The 21321-nt window shown below is 42.2% G+C and overlaps 1 long non-coding RNA gene across 1 annotated transcript; it reads left to right on the forward strand.

Annotated features, from left to right (window-relative positions):
• Positions 1-4041: 4041 nt before the first annotated feature.
• LOC145514538 (uncharacterized) lies at positions 4042-20739 on the forward strand. The gene is made up of 4 exons (XR_014060202.1): positions 4042-4216; positions 4528-4697; positions 12783-12874; positions 17550-20739. It is a non-coding gene; the product is annotated as an uncharacterized LOC145514538 (long non-coding RNA).
• Positions 20740-21321: the final 582 nt, after the last annotated feature.

Below are 21321 nucleotides of genomic sequence, written 5' to 3' on the forward strand. Positions count from 1 at the left end.
TTAGCAGAGCTGTGAAAGCTCAATAACAATAGCTAAACTTGGCTGATATTGCTAATATTAATATCAGTGAATGAATGAATATTAATATAACTAAACTTGGTGCTGGCACTGGGTTACTCATTTAGCCCTCCCGACAGCCATATTACTATTATGTCAATTCTACAGAAGAGAATGCAACTTGAACAGGTTCAACAGCTTGTACAAAACCACACAGCTGGCTCATGGTGAAGTTAGGACAAGACATGGACCTAACTGACCTCAGAGCCCCTCCACTCACCACGTTCCTGGCTGGTTATCTATCACTGCATAACAAATCCAAAATGTAGTCGCTTAGGGGTGGAACTTTCAGAATGGTGGAGTAAAATTTAATAGCTTAACACAACATCTTATCTTACAGTTTCTATGGGTTGGGAATCTCAGCATAGCTGAGTGCCTCTGGCTCTGGGTCCCTCACAAAGCTATAATCAAGGTGTCAGCTGGGACTGTAGCCATCTCAAGGGAAGGGGAATGGGAAAGGATCTGCTTCCAAGCTCATTCCCAGGGTTGCTGGCAGGATTTGGTTCCTTGCTGGCACTTGGCCAGATGGCCCCCTCAGTTCCTTGCCCCATGAATCTCTCCACAGAGCACAACATGGCAGCTTGCTGTACCAGAGCAAATAAAACAAGAACCAGAGAGAAAGAGTCTGAGCAAGATGAAAGTTCCAGTCTTCTGCAACCTAATTTGGGCAGTCTGTTCACTTTAGAAGCAGTAGTCACCAGACCAAGTTCACATTCCAGAGGCGGGGATCATACAGAGGATAATTTCTGTGGATGCCAGTAGGCACAATAATCGCTGAGAGCCATCTCAGAAGCCACCTATCACCATGTCCTTCTCTGCTAACTGCCTCCCCCATCACTCACAGGGGCAGAGAAGGTGGTAAGATTACATAATGTGACTGGGACCCCCTAGCCACCATCCAGAGATGGACACCTAACCGAAATCTGGCTAGTTAGATACTTTCCCCCAGGAATTCAGAACTATGATTCAGAGACTCTGATTAGTTTCTACTAGAGCCTTGAATGGAGGAAATGGCAACCCACTCCAGTGTTCTTGCCTGGAGAATCCCAGGGATGGGGGAGCCTGGTGGGCTGCCGTCTATGGGGTTGCACAGAGTCGGACACGACTGGAGTGACTTAGCAGCAGCAGCAGAGCCTTGAAACAGACAGAAATAGGAGCTATGAGATAGCCATCTTTTGCTATGCTCAAAAATAAGCAGAGAGCCACATATGGGTATGGGAGAGGGTGGAGAGGAAAAAACCAAGAGATAGACAGACAAACAGACATGCAATACTTCCTGGATTTGGAGAGGTACAATAAAAACCTTAGGTTTCTGTCACTTGTAATTAGGGGTGATATTCATAATATTTAACCACTGATAAGGCCCAAATGCCAACTAATCCAGGGGGAACTCACCATAAACATCTAGAGCAGCCCCACTGCTGGACTCTGGTTACCCAACAGCTCTTTGCCACCCCAAAGCTCACCTCTTTCCCACCCCACCCACACTGCTGCCCTCAGGGAGTGAAGCTGCAGAAAGGTGTGACCTAAGAACCTCAGGATCACCCGAGAACCTCAGGATCACCCGAGCGGGAGTCGCACAGCAGCCTAGCACAAACTTTGGTGTGATCACAGATTTCCTCTGTAGCCCACTGGGGAGTCAGTATCTCTTCCAGACAACTCACAGATAATGTTTGTGATAATGTCAAGTGCATTCACTGTGATTCTTCAAATAACACACACAAGTGGCCTCCAGACGGAAAGCCTCCATCTGATCTCTGTGAGGAGGGGCGAGATCCACTAGTGGGTAATGGGATTTGAGGAACTTGCCACTCCCTCTAAAACAGGACCCTGGAGCTCCCTGATACACTCCAGGGATCAGGAACCCTGAGACTGTTATCAATAGAACGGAGGGTATTCACAGGCATGTAGGTAATATCAGATACTTCAATTACATGATGAAGACAAAATGAAAGAGGCCAAGCTTTCAGGGAAAGGGTCAGTTTTATTTTGATTATTTTTTAAATCAACTGAGAGTCAACAGAATCAGTGAATGCTCATGCAGCCTGATTCTGCTCAGGAACAAGGAGTAGACACAGCATTCCTCTCTCTAGACTGGGAAGACTTTCTACCTCGACTCCTCGTCATTGCCCTCCCCCCAGCCCCACCAACAGAGATGAGTTTTCTTTCTCCATCAGGAATAAAGGTCAGTGAATGCCATCTGAAAGCCAATGAGGAATTGATCATGGCAGGAAGTTTTGTCCTGAACATTAAACCAAATTCTTATTTCCTTTTGAGATATCCTGCCGAGTTAAACTTTTACATGAGAGCTCATAGTCATGATTTTTTTCCTACATCATATATTGTGGATAATTGCTCTGCTTCCTTGGTCAATGAAATATGAGGTAAATTGTTATTTTCAATGAAGATAGATTTATGCCCCCATCTCACAACTGAGCACGGTGCGCACATTTCTTCCTTAAAAATAATAAGGTATATACTTCGATGCACTGAAGTGGAGATCAATATTCATAATTACAAGTCACAGCTCACAAGACAAATTTTCTTTGAATCAGGAATTTTCCCCTAGATTCCCTTTTGCTTAAGGTATGTTACTTTTATAATTAAAAAGGGGGGATATACATGTAATCATAATTTTCTCATCAAAGCTTTAGATGAATCAATGGCAAAATCCTGCCTTCTGAGCCTGCAGCAACCACAGGGTTCTATGTAGAGATGTCCTCTGGAGATTAAATTCACCATTACCAGGAAAACTGCGGGGACTTCCCTGGTGGTCCAGTGGCTCAGACTCTGCACTCTCAATGCAGGGGGCCTGGGTTTAATCACTGGGATGGAAATAGATCCCACATGCTGCAACTAATGATCCTGCACGCAGCAACTAAGACTCCACACAGACAAATAAATAAATGTCGAAAAACTAAGGAAGAGTGGGTATTATCTCTTGTGCACTCAGTGCGTGCCAGGCACCATCCTAAACACTAGGCATACATTTGCTTTATCCTCACAGCAACCCTCCCAATAACTATTATTATCTCCATTTTATGGAAGAGGAAATTGAGTCATAGAAATGGTTCAGAAATTTGACCAAAGGTACACATTTCGTAATTGGTAGAGCAGGGATTTGGAACCAGGTCTGCTTTATTCCAGTGTTTACTCTGAACCACTATATATGATCCCTAAACTTGAGACTCTATACATATCAAGTTCTCTTAAGTACTCAGTAATATAGTTAGTAACCTTCCAAATAGTTATATAGTTAGTCTCACCTAGTGTAACCCCCCTTCTTCAACTGGCACACATAAAACTTTAAGAAGTATATTAGTTAGCTATTGCTGCATAGTAAACTCTCTCAAAACCAAGCAACATGAAACAATAAGTACTTGTTGTTGCTCATGAGTCTGTACAGGCCAGCTGAGCAGTTCTCCCGGTCTCCGCTGGACATACTCAAGTAGCTGAGGTCAGCTACAAGTCAGGTAGGCAGTCCTGCTGATCTTAATTGGCCTCTCTCACACCACTGGGGGTCTATGGGCTGCAGCCCAGTCTGATGGCCTTAGCTGGGACACGTGGCCTGTGCTCCGTGTGGCCCTCATCCTCCAGGAGTCCAGCCCAGTATTTTTCATACAGAAGTGGCAGGGTTTCAAAACAAGTAAGAGATTGCAGAAGACTGCAAGGCCCCTGGAGGCTTGAGGCTAACAGATGCCACATTCTATGCCCAAAGCAAGACCCAAGGCGAGCCTAGAATCAGAAGAGGGCAGGGACTAGATATTCTCAACCACAAAGGGTATGGATACAGGGAGTCATGAACCGGGGAGTCATGAACCGGGGCCATCAATGTAATCCATCTTCCACAATGAGTAGCTATGGAAACAGTAAACCTCCAATTTCAATACCAGTAGCAATAATGGCTGAATGCAGAGTACATATGGACTCTGTCACAATTGCTCTATTACAACTGCCCCTCATATGAAAGGAAACTGAGGCTTAGAGAGCTGGAGAAACTTGCGAGCAATACGACACTTCTGCACAAAGGACACAGCCTTAGCGTTGGCTGGCTCTCTACAACCACCTGGGCCCTGAGCCAGAGGCTCTGGTAGCTTCTTTTCTTAAAAAAGCATAAAGATTGATCTGTACCTGTCTGGTCCCAAGTGTGTATTCAAAGGTTAGCCCTTTGATTTTTCATCCTTTCTGTGGAGGGCCCTAGGAAATTGATAGGACCCGAGAGTCCACAAGTATGAAAAAGCCCCTTCTCAGCTTACTGCTCTGGCAGCTTCTGCTCTAATTCCAAAGTGCGCCTGGTGCCCTGGGGGTATAATAGCCTTCCCTAGAACAGTAAACGAGATCAGTCTCGGCTCTTGGCTTTCATATCCTATGAGTACACTGGAGGAAAGGACAGGGACTAGGGACCAGGCACTGCCTTAGGCCTTCATCTGCAAATGACAGATACTTAACCTGACCCTGTCTCTCGCACAGAATATTTAGGAGGACCCAAGGAGCACATTTGATGAAGATAAAAGGTCTGGGGATATGAGGCAGAGCAGAGGAGGTGAGGAAGCCAAACAGAACAGGAGACAAAAGAAAGTGGGTAGAATAGGATCTTGGACAAGAGCAAGGCTGGATTCGTCCACCCAGAACCTGCCCAGGTAGGCACAGTTTTAAGGCACAGAAACTCTTCCTCAGACCCTTGTGTGAAAAGCAGGCAGCCCCTCACTCACAAGCAATACGTTGGCTGCACTGCCCCCTGCTGACCTTCATGTGTAAGAGCACAGACACTGAACAAACTGAAAACAATGAACTTGGGTTTCAGAGAGAACCTAGGCCTTTCCGCCTGTTCGGCCCCAAGGCTGCTTATTGGGCCTAGTTCAAGATTTCCCTAGCCCTTCTCCTTCTTCCCAGGGATCCAGAGAATCAGCTTCTGTTCCCCTGCCTCAGGCACCATCTACTGTCTAAGTTGTGGCTGTAACAGGGGACTCAGTCTTCCCAGCTTCTCCATTCTTTGCAAAGACAAAGCCCACGGGTCGTTATTTCTTTCCAGAGTTTTATTCCTAATCACCGTGAGGAAGTGGCAGGGGGAAAGGGTGGAGAGGGACGTAATACAGCAAAAAATTCAAGCATGTTATTTTTAAAAAAAAACAGAAAGCACTTGCCCAAGGTCACAGAGTTAGTAACAAGGGAGCTGGGATATGAATGCAGGCTTTCTGGTTCCAACACTCACCAGCTTAACCTTCAGGCAACACTGCCCTTACTATAAGTAATGAGCCTCATCTCTGTGGCTTGTGGGCTCTGGCACTTAGTTTGCATTTTAATCCTCAGTCTGCCTTTCTGTCACTTGCCATGTGTGTGAACTTGGACAGCATACTGAAATTCTTGAAGTTTCCATTTCTGCATCCATAAAATAGAAAGAAAAATAGAATCTACCTTACATAATAATTATGATAAAAATTAAATAAGATGATGCATATACAGCATGTTGCATAGAGCGGGGCAATAACAAGAACTTAATAAATGATATTTATTCTTATATTCTTAAATTTTTTCAACTGTACCAAATACATTAACTATTGGAACAAATCTAATCTTTTACCCCCAGGCTCTCCCATTAACTCACTGTATGACAGAGGGGTTATCACTCATTTGGCTCACAGAAGAAGCCTCTTTCCTATACTCCATGCTCCTCGGTTGCCACCTCCAGTGGACTGTTTTTCTCAGACAGCTAGAGCAGCCCTTTAAAAAAATACATCAAATCACTTTGCTGCCCTGTTTAACACTTTCCAGGGGCTCCCAGTGCACGAAGGACAAAATTCAAAACACCCTGGCCATGACTTGCAAAATCATGCATGCTCTAAGCACTGCATCGCCTCCCCTGCCCTCACTGTGATCCAGTCACACCAGCCTTCCTTCTATTCTTGAATATAACAGCTTATTCCCACCTTGAGGTATCTGCCAGAGAAGCAACCAGAAAATTCTTCACTTTGACCTTTGCAAGGCTGACTCCTCATCACTCAGATCCCAATTCAAAAATTCATTATAGAGGCATGTTCCCTTATTCCCATGGCCATCCTCTTTCCCAGTCACTGTCTCACTACCTTGTTTTGTTTTGTTTCTTGGCTTTTAAAAAAATTATTTTTATTGTGGTAAAAGTCACATAATATAAAACATACGATTTTAACCATACTTAACTGTGCAGTTCAGTGGCACTAAGTACATTCACATTGTTGTGCAACTCTCACCATCACCCATCTCTCGAATTTTTTTACTTTCCTAAACTAAAACTCTGTCTCCATTAAACACTAACTCCCCATTTTCCCTCCCCACCTCCCAAGCCCCTGGCATCTACCAATGTACTTTCTCACTCTGTGAATTTGACTCATCTAGGTACCTCGTATAAGCAGAATCAAACAGTATTTGTCTGCATCTAGTGTATACTGGAATGCATTTTTAAGGTTAATTTAATATATATGTCCTACAAACAGACTGTACCTTCTTTTTTCCCCTGTGCTATACAGCAGGCCCTCACCAGCCATCTACTTCATACACAGCAGTGTACATATGTCGACCTTGATTTCCCAATCCATTCCACCCTGTCTATCTTGTTTTATCTTCTTCCCAGTGTTCATCACTACCTGAAACTATCTTATTTTATTTATTTATTTGACTGGCTCTCTCTCTCTGTATCACTCCATCAAAATCTAAACTACCAAAGAGCAAAGAAGATAGTCAGAACTCTTTCTGTTTTGGTTACTACTGTGGCCCTGTAGCAACACAAGCTCAGTGCCTGGCATTCAGTAGCTCTTTAAGATGAGAGACTGAATTAATGAACAACAGAAGGAATTCAGTTAGCCCAAGATTCACTTATAAAACAAGATCTCTTGTATTCAGTGATATCGAAAGTTATTTCTAGCTCTAAAATTCTAAGAACCTTGGGGCATTCTGGGGTCCTGAGAGAATAGGGGAGAGAGACCACTCTGTCTGGATTGTGGAATTCTAGGAGATATTATTGAGAATTGATGTTTGCCCAGTGATGGGAACGAGGTTTTAATAATCTTCCACATAACTCAAACAGCCACCTTTTGTCCACATGTCCCTCAACCTTCTCTCACTGTAATATTTCACAACCTTAAGTTTAGCCTTCCTTTCTTTTCTATATTCCTATAATCCCTATAATCACATCCTAGGACAAGCAAAGGGCACTGTAAGAAAAGACGGCAGTTGACACTAGCTGATAGGACCTTAGCCTCTAATCCAGAGAGGTTTGTTGACTCTCAGAGTTCTCATTTTATCAATATTTCCTTTTGAGACTGTTCCATTTTATACCATCCAAGAACATGAAAACCCTTTAGAGATGGACCTGGGTTGTATCCAACATCTTGGCACTAAAACTCTCATGGTGGTACTTGCCCAGATAAATTTTTAAATGAATCAATTCAACAAACATGTATTCGGCACCTGCCATGTGCAGTCAAGAGGGAGATCGAAAGAGATAACAGTACCTATTTTTATAAAGTATCAGTTGATCAACCACCAAAACTATGAAGTGCTACTTGTCAACTCTGATAAAGATGATGGCAAAATAGTCTCCAGAATCCCGTATAGTAGGTAAGAGACTGCAGATTGAGAACACAGAGTAAGAAATATTAACCCACGTGGGACTTCCCTGGTGGTCCAGTGGTTAAGACTCTGCACTTCCATTGCAGGGGTTATGAGCTGAATCCCTCATTATGGAACTAAGATCCCACATGCTGCATAGAGTGGCTAAAAAAATAAAGAAATATTAACCCACAGTGTTAGCAGAGTTCCCAACAACTTTCTGTGTTTAACTATTTTGAAATCACTCTCATTTGAGATTCTGCTTGTTTATGGAATCGGCATGTTTGATTAGAAGCTGAACACCACAGGGAGACAAGCCTACAATGCTTACACAGGGAAAATTTCCTTTTTTAAAATCCTGCCTGTCATCATGTGCTGGTCTCCTTGCCCACATTAATTTGTGATCATCTCTGGGGAAAGTAGGGAGGAGTTTACAGAAACAGAACAGAAGAGCACAGAGAGACACTTGAGGCCTCAGGCAATACACAAAGCCCTGTGATAGGCAGTTCTGGAAGGGAGGAGACTGCATCAGCTTCAAGAGCAGATGAGCTTTGCCTTATTTTTCTTTACTCATCTAACCAGGTACTCCATAAATGTCAGACAAAGGATGAGAAGAAGTAAACATGTTATTATGAAAAGAGAAGGGAGCCATCTGGTTCATGTCAGATGTCTGGACTGTAAAATATTGCAATTCCCAGGTGACCTTGGGGAAACTTGCATTGGCATAACACCAGCCATCTATGAAGCTACAGTGAACTCCTTGGTTGGAACTAGAGGGTGTATTTACATGGACGGCAAATGCAGGTGCTCTTTGAACATGTGTGCTCTCCTCTTACTCTCTGGAGTTGGCTGTGTTCTCTCTGGCTGGATTTTCTCAAAGACAACAGATAATCATGTGGAAGGTATGTTTTGCTACAGGAGGCCTTGCTATGTTTAGCCATCCCTCAAAACATAAGAGAAGCATTTCTCCAGATGGAAGGGTGCTTTGAGTTCAGAGGGAGGTGTTTTTGGCCATCAGCAAGGCTTAGTCCTTGGTGTTGGCCAGTCACACATGGAGCATCTCATGCAGCTGTGCCCTGTGACAAGCCACCACAGTTCTGGGCCCTGGGCTGAGTACTGTTATTTGAACCTTCTGCTAAAAAGTAAATACTACACGGTGGAATTGATCTAAATTATTCAACTCTCATACTTACACATCTTAAGGAGAATGTTTTATTAAAAATCTTTGAAGTCAGAGAGGTCTAGATTTAAATTGCAACTCCACCCCCTTGTAACTGCGCAACCTTGAGCAAGTTATGAAATCTCCTTGGGAATTCACTTATTTGTCTTTAAATGGATATTAAGAATGATGTCCACCTCTTGTAAACAGGGTTATTATGAGGATTAAGGGAGACAACATAGGCAAAGTCCTCAGAATAGTGACTGACAGCAGGCAAGGGCTGTTTTCACTGCACAGAGTTCTGCATTGATATATCCAGCCCTGCAGTCAGAGAATATTTTTCAGGATGGGAAAGAAGAGAAACCAAGCATAAAAGTGCATCTCCTGGTGGCTAACTCAAGAGGTTTTTAGGATGCCTTTTTTTCACATAGCAAATCTATTTACTGGGCAGAAATCAGCACTGTGGACCGCTCCACCAACAGCAAATAGGGCAGAAGGTGCTGGCTTTGGACTCAGACCATCTACACTAGTTTTTTTAAAACTGTGGTTATAGCAAAATCAATACTAAAGGGTTGTGACCAGAATTTTTGAAAGAAAAGAATGAAATAAAAAAAAGCACAGTGTATTTGCACAAAGTACTATTTCATGAATCCTGGGTGTGTGTGTGTATACTGAGATATATATATATATATATATAAAATATTATAATAATATAAAAAAATATAAAATATATACACACACACACACACATGCATATATGTATCAAAAGCTAGAAAACCACTGATTCATTTTTCTTTAGAAAAATCCACTCTCAAACTATTTCTGGCTTGACTGACTATTGGTGTCTCCCTTCAACTGAAGTCACACATGCCATTTCTCCTGGTCTAGCCACAATAAAACAGCTCCAATGACCAACACACCATAACTCTGGAGAACTGAAGTTAGTACTCCAAATATCAAAACTACTGAGTCAAAAATTCAGTCAGATATCTGGGGTTTGATCTGCCTGACACTAAATAATCAAGAAAACTATTTTTCCCCACAAGGCTGATAAACTGAGGAGTAATACCTTAAAACTCGGTTCATCAGGAGGCCTGCTCATCAACAGGGGAGGCCTCAAAAGATTTGGATGCTTTAGAATACCAATCTGGGTAACATCAACCCAGGAGAGATATTGGGAAGTCTGTCTTGGCTTCAGGCCGCAGAAAAGCTTCCTGGAAATCATCTTGCCAAAGATCTCTTCTCATAAGCTACTCAGTGAAAGAACTGGGATAAATATCCTACTCATTAAATCCCAGTTCTGTGGGGAGAGGGGTGTTTATTTGTTTTACCTAAATGAAGTCAGAGAGGAACTCCTGGGGAAATGAGAAACTTTCACTCCAGGTACAATGATCTTCCTCATTAAATATGCAGCTTTACTCCAATTAAATAAATAAATAGGCAGGTTTAGTCAGTACAATCATGCAGTGGAGATACAAAATCACTGAGAGAGAAAAATGTACTTCTTTCTGATAAATGATTAAAGGGTAAATATTGCCATTACTTTCCAATGTTATGGTTTATGACAAAACTCATCTGCTTCCCATTCCACAATTATTCCCCTGATAAACAAGTTTTAAGCTTTTCTAAGTTTAGAAAAACTAAGTTTTTCTCTGCCAGATCTGAAAATGCAATATATTTGGATTCATCTTGCCTTTTGATCACACAGCCTCTACCTCCCTTTTCTAAAAGCATCTCTATTTCCTTCTGAGAACTTACTTCTTTTCTTTGAGATACAAATACCTGTGCCTAGCACTCTGCTTCTCAAGTTGTGTCCAGCTGACCAAAGCTTGAGGCAGTCAGGCACTCTCTGGATTTTATGTCCTGATCAGTGAGTCAAGAGACCGACCTTTGTGGGGTCCATTCCTGGTCAGCATCAGATCCTAACAGTGCTGGTGTCTCCTGCATTGCTGCACTCCAGATTGACCTTGGTTCTGCCCAGCCTGATTCTTCGGACTTCAAAAAATTCAGTGAGATCGCACTTCCTTTCAATGAACGCCCCTTTGCTTAAACTAATTTTAATCAATTTCTGATGCTTGCCACTAACAGTTATATTCAAAAAATTTAGCAACCAACCCATTTGAACCAGATGCCCTGAGCAATCAGGGCAGACAGCAGTCATAAAGAACTGGTATGACTGTCATTGGAGAAGGATACGGCAACCCACTCCAGTACTCTCGCCTGGAGAATCCCAGGGACAGAGGAGCCTGGTGGGCTGCCATCTATGGGGTCGCAAAGAGTCGGACACGACTGAAGCGACTTAGCAGCAGCAGCAGCATGACTGTTATGGTGTGTTCTGGCTGAAGATCAGCCCAGTTTGCAGCCAAAGAAGCCTGACAAAATATCAGGGCAATACACCCCACCATTCATGACGCAAGGAAATAATCTCACTCGGGAGAGATAAAAAGAAAAAACGAGGGATCACAGGGTTGGGAAACTCTGCATGGCTCAGAGTAGGGATCTAATGACTGTCAAGTCAATGAATGAATGAATGAATGAACTAATAGCTACCCAGAAAAAGATACAGGAGAAAGGTGAACCCAACCTATTGCTTACACATACTCAAAGCTAGGCATACTCTTCTTTCCTCACAGAAGGATTTAGACACAGTGCATTCCACTAATGGCATGCAAAATAAGTACAATTAATACATGGACAAACATTGACAAAACTGTAATGCTTATGTAATTTTATCATACCTTATTGTTACCTTCTATTCATGGCAAGTAATAATGGTTTCAGATTAATGGTGGTGAGATAAATTTTCCTTATAAAATTAATTACTTAAGCAAAAATATGGGTCATTTTTTAAATTGTGTAGATAAGAACACAGGTGGTACAAAGCTGTGATAAGAATCATTATGGCAATGTAAGAACACATGGCATATAGGAAACACTGTATTACACATGGTGGACAAAGAACCTAAATTCAAGATCGAAATTTAAATCTTGGCTTATTCTTGGTCTCTCTAAATACAGCAGCCCATCCTCTCTCTACTTGGGTATCTGCAGCCACTAAACAGGGAATGACAATGCTGGTAGCATTAACGCATATGTTGTGAAGGGCAGCACCTAAGCTCAGCCACAAAGTGGTACAGAAAATCTAAATATGATAGCAAATCAAGATCCCGAGTCCTTCACACAGTCCACTGAGCAGCAGTTGATGTTTACATGTTTTAGACAGTTTTGCCTTCGGGTGGATTCAATTCAGTGACCTAGACATTAAAGATTGGCTATGTCCCAGTTCTAAGTTTCTGAGTTGTGTTGTCCTGCCCCTGTGCTCTGACTGTTCCTATCAAAGTGGGCTCCAAAACACCAAAGAGTTCTCCCATAATACATTTCTTTCAAACTTTTTACTTAAACAAGGTAGCTTTTAAAATTAAATAACACCCACATAGCTAAATGCATGTTTATGCATGCATTCTCTGGGTATACTTCAGTAATTTCACTAACCAGAAGGCATATTTCAGAGAAATTATTCTTAAGTGGTGATAGTTGCAGGGCTAAAGTCTCAATCTGAATTTTTAATAAGATCAAAGAGTAGCAAGGATGAAATCGCATCTCCTAAACGGGGGCTATCATGCTAGGTAATCCACTGGGTTGCTGTAAAGCAAAAATTGCAAACCAACAGCCTATAGAGTGAATCAGACCCACAGATGGGGGAAGGAAGAATGTTGGGGGCACAAAAAAGGGGAACAGGCAGGGGGAGATTTATTAGAATGAATTGCTTAAATCTTTAAATTGGGAATTCTCACATAAAAATGTTAATTTTCCACCTTCTTTGGACAAAATACAAATATCTGACAACACTGGGCCTGGGGATCATATTCAGGAGGAATTCAGGAGTGGCTTCCTGCTTGAGGTAGGTCATGTACTTTTCAGTTCACCAGAGTCCCTGCTTATCCATATTGTGCTACATCCAACCCCTCTGCCTTCCTTATAGTACCTGCCTGAGACCAGAGGACAGAAAAAGTTCACTGTTACTTTTCACCACAGAACTGGCCTCCTTTGTCCAAAGGCCTCAGGAAGGAGATGGTAAGTTTCATGAGGGCAGGCATTCACTGTGTCCATTTTCTATTATAGCCCTAGCATCTAACATTTATCAGGTGTTCTGTATAGTTCTGGGCTAGCTGGCTGGCTGGCTGGGTGGGTGGGTGGAGAGATCTTGGGCTCCACGCTGGAGAAGAGGAACATCAGAAATTATTGCCTTGTTTATGTGGCTCAAGAGAAGTACGGTGGCTCCATAGCCCAACCACAGAAAGGGTTATCAGCCCACACGGTGTCCATTGTTATAAAAATTCTTTCTTCTGAAGAGGAAAGAAGCAAATGAAGGAAAGAGAAGAGGGAATTTCCCAAAGATTTAAGAGACAGTATATTGGCTAAAAGCATGAACTTTGGTGTCAAAAAAACCTGCATTTGAATCTTGGATCCGCCATTCACAAGCTGTTAGACCTTGGCCAAGCTGCTTGATCTCTCTGGCCCTCAGTTTTCTGAAGAATCATGTTTACCTTGTAGGGTTTTGTGAGTACCTGATAAGATGGTATATGCAAAGCATTTAGCAGCTAGCAAACAGTAAATTCTCAATAAACACTGTAGCTATTGTCCCCACTTGCTACTGAATCATTGTTTCTCTTTTCCACTGGATTATTCTCCTAAGAATAAAACACACAGTAACAGCTATTTTTAAAAGGGATAAATTTAAAAATCCTTCTCTTACAAACTTATAGTTACCAGAGGGAGAAGGATAGATTGGGAGTTTTGGGCACTGCTATATTTAAAACAGATAACCAACAAGGATCTACTGTACAGCACAGGGAACTCTGCTCAGTGTCCTGCCTGTAATAACGAAAATGGCAAAAGAATTTGAAAAAGAATACATCGTGTATATGTATAACTGAATCACTTTGCTGTACACCTGAAACTAACACATTGTTAATCAACTATACTCCAATATAAAATTAAAATTATTAATTTTAATAATAATAAATAAATTAAAATAAAAATGCTTCTCTTGATCCATATCCCTCTCCATCTACTGCCCCATTTCTCCACTCTCCTTTAGAGCAAAACTTTACAAAACTATCCAAACTCAGTGTCTCTGGGTTCTCTCTTCCCTGTCTCCTCTGAAGCTGTCAGGCTTTTTTTGGTCTCCACCACTTCCCTAAAAGAGCAGTGGTTAGGATAACCAATGACCTCCCCATGGCTATATCCATTGATCAATTCTTAGTGCTCATTTCACTCAACCATCTCATCAATACTGTCAACATTTGGCACAACTGACCACTATCTTCTTCTTGAAAAATCTTTCCTCATGCCTTTCTATCTCACTGGCCATACCTTACCTTCTTTGCTCACTCCTCATCTCTCATTAATTATTTTTTGCTTGCTAGGAAGTCTCATCCAGTCTTGTAATTTTATGATCATTTCCACCATGATGAGTCTCAAATGTGCCTCTGCAGCACAGATCCCTCCCTGAACTCCAGACCTCTATACAGAACTGCCATTTGTGTACACATCTCAACTTAGACGTCAAATGAGAGGCTTGAAATTAATATTACCAAATTTGAGCTCCTGGACTAGAAACAACAATGTCCCAGTAGCAACTAGCAGAACTGGCTTCTAGATCTTGGCAATATCATTCTTCAATAAAAGAAACCAGGGATCCTTGGAGAAATAGCTAATTCTAGAGAATAGGGAAGAAAATTTCTCCCGGCAATCTTGATTCCAGCTTGTGCTTCCTCCAGCCCAGCATTTCTCATGATGTACTCTGCATATAAGTTAAATAAACAGGGTGACAATATACAGCCTTGATGTACTCCTTTTCCTATTTGGAACAAGTCTGTTGTTCCATGTCCAGTTCTAACTGTTGCTTCCTGACCTGCACACAGGTTTCTCAAGAGGCACGTCAGGTGGTCTGGTATTCCCAACTCTTTCAGAATATTGCACAGTTTATTGTGATCCACACAGTCAAAGGCTTGGCATAGTCAATAAAGCAGAAATAGATGTTTTTCTGGAACTCTCTTGTTTTTTTGATGATCCAGTGGATGTTGGCAATTTGATCTCTGGTTCCTCTGCCTTTTCTAAAACCAGCTTGAACAACTGGAAGTTCACGGTTCATGTATTGCTGAAGCCTGGCTTGGAGAATTTTAAGCATTACTTTACTAGCGTGTGAGATGAGTGCAATTGTGGGGTAGTTTGAGCATTCTTTGGCATTGCCTTTCTCTGGGATTGGAATGAAAACTGACCTTTTCCAGTCCTGTGGCCACTGCTGAGTTTTCCAGATTTGCTGGCACATTGAGTGAAGCACTTTCACAGCATCATCTTCAGGATTTGAAATAGCTCAACTGGAATTCCATCACCTCCACTAGCTTTGTAGTGATGCTTCCTAAGGCCCACTTGACTTCACATTCCAGGATGTCTGGCTCTAGGTGAGTGATCACACCATCGTGATTATCTGGGTTGTGAAAATCTTTTTTGTACAGTTCTTCTGCATATTCTTGCCACCTCTTCTTAATATCTTCGCTTCTGTTAGGTCCCTACCATTTCTGTCCTTTATTGAGCCCATCTTTGCATGAAATGTTCCCGTGTTATCTCTAATTTTCTTGACGAGATCTCTAGTCTTTCAAGATTGCCAGGAGAAATAATAACCTCAGATATGCAGATGACACCACCCTTATGGCAGAAAGTGAAGAAGAACTAAAGAGCCTCTTGATGAAAGTGAAAGAGGAAAGTGAAAAAGTTGGCTTAAAGCTCAACATTCAGAAAACTAAGATCATGGCATCCAGTCCCATTACTTCATGGCAAATAAATGGGGAAACAGATAAAACAGTGAGAGACTTTATTTTTCTGGGCTCCAAAATCACTGCAGATGGTGATTGCACCCATGAAATTAAAAGACGCTTACTCTTTGGAAGGAAAGTTATGACCAACCTAGAGAGCATATTGAAAAGCAGAGACATTACTTTGTCAACAAAGGTCCGTCTAATCAAGACTATGGTTTTTCCAGTGGTCATGTATGGATATGAGAGCTGGACTATAAAGAAAGATGAGCACAGAAGAATTGATGCTTTTGAACTGTGGTGTTGGAGAAGACTCTTGAGAGTCCCTTGGACTGCAAGGAGATCCAACCAGTCAATCCTAAAGGAGATCAGTCCTGAATATTCATTGGAAGGACTGATGTTGAAGCTGAAACTCCAACACTTTTGCCACCTGATGTGCAGAGCTGACTCATTTGAAAAGACCCTGATGCTGGGAAAGATTGAGGGCAGGAGAAGGGGACGACAGAGGATGAGATGGTTGGATGGCATCACCGACTCAATGGACATGGGTTTGGGTGGACTCCGGGAGTTGGTGATGGACAGGGAGGCCTGGCGTGCTGCGGTTCATGGGGTCGCAAAGAGTTGGACACGACAGAGCAACTGAACTGAACTGAGGGAAGAAAATATGCAAGATAAGCCTGGAGCATACTAATCATAAGGAAACAATATGATAGGGGTATGTCAAAAAGACACAGGAGCCAAATGAAAGAACTCTCAATGGCCAAACAACTTCAGCAACAAAATAAAGTAGTACTAGATTATAACCCAAAGTATACGGCAAAAATCCATGAGTCCATACTAACATAAATGATTGAATGAATAAGTAAATGGAGGAGATTAGCTAAATGCAGAAGAATTTCCAAATAACTTATGAAGATACTCTGCCCCCAAGGAGGTGGATCATAACATTTCTTCAGTGTGTTGTACAGAATGACTTCCTTTCAGAGAGTACATCCTGGAAAAGGTATAAGAAAGTTGCTCTGTAGTAGAGAATCCTGAAAAACACCATCTTATCCAGATGATGATCAAGTTTAACATCCATATAAGTCATGTTGGTAGATGTACCCTTGGTGTGATATGATGAGAAGAGCACTCTATTTCTGAGGTCTTACTTCAGATAAATCACAGCCCTAATTATGAGGGGGAAAAAATGAGAAAAATCCTAGTTGAGGGATAGTCTACAAAATACCTGACCATCACTCCCCACAACTGCCAAGTTCATTTTTTAAAAAACCCAACAAGGAAATGTTGAAAAACTGACACAGTCAAGAGAAGCCTAAAGACACATGACTGTTAATGTACTAGGATACCCTGGATGGGATCCCAGAACAGAAAAAGGGCATTAGGTAAAAACCAAAGAAATCTGAATAACAGATGGACTTTAGTTAACAATAATGTATCAATATTGATTCATTAATTGTGACCAATGTATACTAATATATAATACGAATAAGGGAACCTGGGTGTGAGATGATCTGTAGTATCATCACAATTTTTCTATATATCAAAAACTATGCTAATGTCAGAAGTTTATTAAAAATTAAATTCTTCCACAATAAAATGCAGTCCTTCCCATCTCAATAAATGGAAACTCCCTTCTTTCAGTTTCTCAGGCCAAGAACCATCACTGAGCCCATTCACTTCTCACATGGTACCCAACATCAAAGGGCATCCCCTTTGATGCCCCTTTGAATATCACAGCATTCTCACTTGGTAATCCCTCCGCCTGGATTGCACTTCCCGGGGACCACAAAGCCTCTTCCTCCATATCTTTCAAGTTTCTGCTCAAACATCAACTTTATCAGTGAGGTCTTCCCTAAAGAGACTGTATAAGAGCAGAGCCCACCATTGCATGCCCTTTCCCCCTCAAACTGCCTTACTTTTCTTCATAGAATTCTTTACCAGGAGGAATATGCATGTGCAGCTATTGCTCCATTCTGCTGATGAACAAACTGAGTCTCTGAAAGATGAAGTAATTTTCTTAAGGTCACAGCTAACAGGTGACAGAGGCTGGATTTGAACCCAGATGTGCTGGATGCTGAAACCCACTGTCTTGATCACCATACTACACCCACCAGAGACAAGGAAACCTGCATGTGGCAGGACAAGAGATCAGGTAACAGGTTCATTCTCAGGGAGAAGAATGTCAGGAACACCCGGGTGCTCGTTTCTTGAGCTCACACTTGTCTCGACTCCTATACAGCTGATGTGAGTTCTCAGAGTTTCCTGCAGAACTTCATGGCTAAGTCATTCATTACAGCATTGTTCATATTTTCATTCATTCAGTGCTTATTCACTGAGTGCTGAGGATGTGCTGCCAAATGATTTACAACTGGAAAATGTTCCCAGTAGGTCTGCTTTGCCATGGAGATTCAGGAGTGGACAAGTTGACTGCTGATTCTAGGTGCTCCTGAAACTGATCAGGTGGTCAGTAAAAGCTTCTGAGTGATTGACAGGACTGACAGGCCCCAGGCTGCAAATGCCTGGCTGGTGACAGTGCTCAGTCCTTGACCAAGGCTAAGGAGTCTTGAAGTAGTCCTATGGTGTTCCCTGTAGTGTCTCCAGGAAGTTTTATTATGGTCCAGTTGGCATATTCTATAAAGATCTCTTAAATTCAGGCCTTCGTCCTACAGCTATGACTCTGGGACGGCTGCCCCTACTAGACAGTGGGGAAGAGATACTGAAGTCACACTATGGGCTGGAATCAGTGAAAAAACTGCCAGTTCGGTGCTGGCAGAATGATAACTCCATCTGCTGCCTGCCTGTCCTCAGGGGCCAGTGCGGGGGCCATCCTGGAGGGAGTCACAGTGCTGGAGGACCGCAGCAAGTTCAAGAGCTAGTGCACGCAGGACATGGCAGAGGAAGGCTTCTGTGGTTCTAACCAATTTACTCTTATTTTCAGATCAAAGGGGTTTAGCTCACAAATCAAAAGATGCTTCTCGCTCCCTCCTGCTAAGTCTGCAGCTTCTCCTGGAACCTCACCAGTCCTCCTCCGGCCTTGATGAGCGGGGATGCCTCTAGGTTAGAGTGGCACAGAGGGGGCAGGAGCCTGAGGATGATCTGGGCCACATCAGTCAGCTTGCCCGGGGTGCTGCTCTGAGGTTCTGGGCAACGACGTCAGCAGCTCAGCAGCAAGTTGTTGGGAGCCTGGATCCTGACGGTGTTTCTACTCACTTGGTTTATAATCTTTTCCAAGTCATTTTAACTCTCTCAGGCCCTCTTTTTCCTAAAGGGGAAAAGTGAAGTTGCTCAGTCCGACTCTTTATGACCACATGGACTGTAACATACCAGGCTCCTCCGTCCATGGGGTTTTCCAGGCAAAGGTACTGGAGTGGGTTGCTATTTCCTTCTCCAGAGGATCTTTCAGACCCAGGCATCAAACCCAGGTCTCCCATATTGCAGGCAGACGCTTTACCCTCTGAGCCACTAGGGAAGTCAAAGGGGAATAAGAGCCATTCCAGCCTGATAGTTAAGGAACAAGGGCTTCAAAATCAAACAGAACTGGTTCAAATCCCAATTCCGTCTTTTGTGACCTCAGGCAAGTGAACTCAGCTCTCTAAGCCTTCATTTCTTCATGTGAAAAATGGGCTTCCGGCAGCTGGGACCTCTCATAATGCAGCCCCCCAGAAAAGAAAAGCAGATAGATGGGAGTCAGACCCCATTCTCAGGCCCTGACCACCACCTCTGGACTTTTACTATGTGAGAGAATGAGCCCTTATATTTTAATCTGCAGTTTGTTTCCAGCTTTTAGAAGATAGGAAGGAATCATACTGCCTTGACGTGTTTAAATTTCTGCTCAAAGGTCTAGCATCTGTGTAGGTTATCCCCACCCTGAGCCCTGACCTGAGACTCATTTCTAATGGCCTTCAGGTCAGCTGGAAACAAGCCTGGGACCAGTTCACCACCCTTATTGGTAAGTAGTGACTAAGGTTCCACCTGTGCCTTGGAGCTAAGAGGGAATGGGGGCTTCTCCCCCCTGAGGCTTCCATGGCCCAGGCAATCTGCAGGGAGAGGACTGCTCTCTCCTGCCTCAGTTGGGAGCATTTCACAGAGGAGCAGTTAGGCTAGTTCCCAAAGAATGAGTAGAAATTCAACCAGCAAAAAAGGAGAAGGGGCACCAGACAAAGAGAATGAGGTAAGCCAAAGCACAGGCAGATACTCTGAAGAATGATGGAACAACATGGGTTACAGGCTGCTTCAGAAGTTATACCAGATTATTCAGGCTTTATTGTACAGAACCGTCCCTCTGAGAAGTTCAGTGATGGATAATTACTTTTTAAAAAATTGCCTCAAGTCAGAATTGTTAAGAGTGCAATCATAATTTTGTAAAAACATTTATTATATGTTATGCATGTAACACACAGTTCATATATAATACACATAAGTTTTTAAAAGACTGGAATGAGCTAAAAATAGCTAACATATTGAACATTTATTATTGTCTGCATGTTCTTCATGCATTATTTCATCTGATCCCCATGACATCTTGCCAAGATAAGTATTGTTATTATTATTATTCTTATCATTATTATTATTATCCCCCCTTTGCAGAACTTTAATCATTTTCCCAGTTTTTACCTTTAGTATAAGGCAAGGCCAAGATTTGAATCTGGCTGGGTCTGTTTAACTCCCAAATCCACTTCTTAACTACCAAGGTCAACTTCTTCTAAAATGGTTCCCACCAAAATGTCAACCATGGTTACTTTCAGAAGGAGTGATCACAGGTGGCCTGTCTTTTTCTGTTTTGTACTTTTCCCTATTTTCTGATTTTCCTACAGGCAAAGTATATTGTTTTTATATTTATATTGTGAAATACTACACATCTAGAAAGATATAAATTTGCAGCTTAATGAAGAGTAGAATAAACACCCACGTGACTACTCCCAATGTCTGCACCCCAGAAGCCCATCGTGTCCTTTCTGTTCCCAGCCCCCTCCTTCCTCACTAAAAATAACCACTCCCCTCACCATCTTATTGTTCACACACTTGTTTTTCCTCTAAATCACCACTTGATCATGTATCTCTAAACAACATAGCTTCATTCTTTTGAATTTTATATAAATGGAATAATATCTTCTGTATTCTGTTGTGTCTGGCTCCTTTTACAAAACATTATGCTTTTTACATAATGTGCTATTTAATAACATACAATATTAAGAATATGTTATTTTAAAATAGATAATAAGAATATACTATATCAAAAAGGGAACTCTACTTAATGCTTTGTGGTGACCTGAATGAGAAGGAAGTACAAAAGGAAGGGGCTGATTCATTTTGTTGTACAGTAGAAACCAACACAACATTGTAAAGCAACTATACTCCAATAAAAATTAATTTAACAACAAGAATATGTTGTTTTTAAAATATGAAAGAAAAAAAAAATTTTTGCATTACAAAGTATTTCAAAGCTAGAATCACACAGTGTCTCCAGAGCCGGACTTAGGTGAGCCCTTCCCAGTGATAATCTTCTAAGTAGGACCATAGTGCCTTAAAAATAGGATTTGTTCCCTTTAAAAGCCATGAGCAGAGAGAAGCGGGACCATGGCCCATAGCTGGTCCTGCTCCTCAGTTCCCTCTGCTCACGCTCCCGGCTGCCCTCCCACCAGGCCAGTTCAGCCAGCTGCTCTAAATGGATTATCCAACTCACTGCCATGATTTTTGAAT

The sequence above is a fragment of the Giraffa tippelskirchi genome, chromosome 7 (assembly GCF_054371585.1).
Source record: "Giraffa tippelskirchi isolate mGirTip1 chromosome 7, T2T-mGirTip1v1.2.pri, whole genome shotgun sequence".
Lineage (NCBI taxonomy): Eukaryota > Metazoa > Chordata > Mammalia > Artiodactyla > Giraffidae > Giraffa > Giraffa tippelskirchi.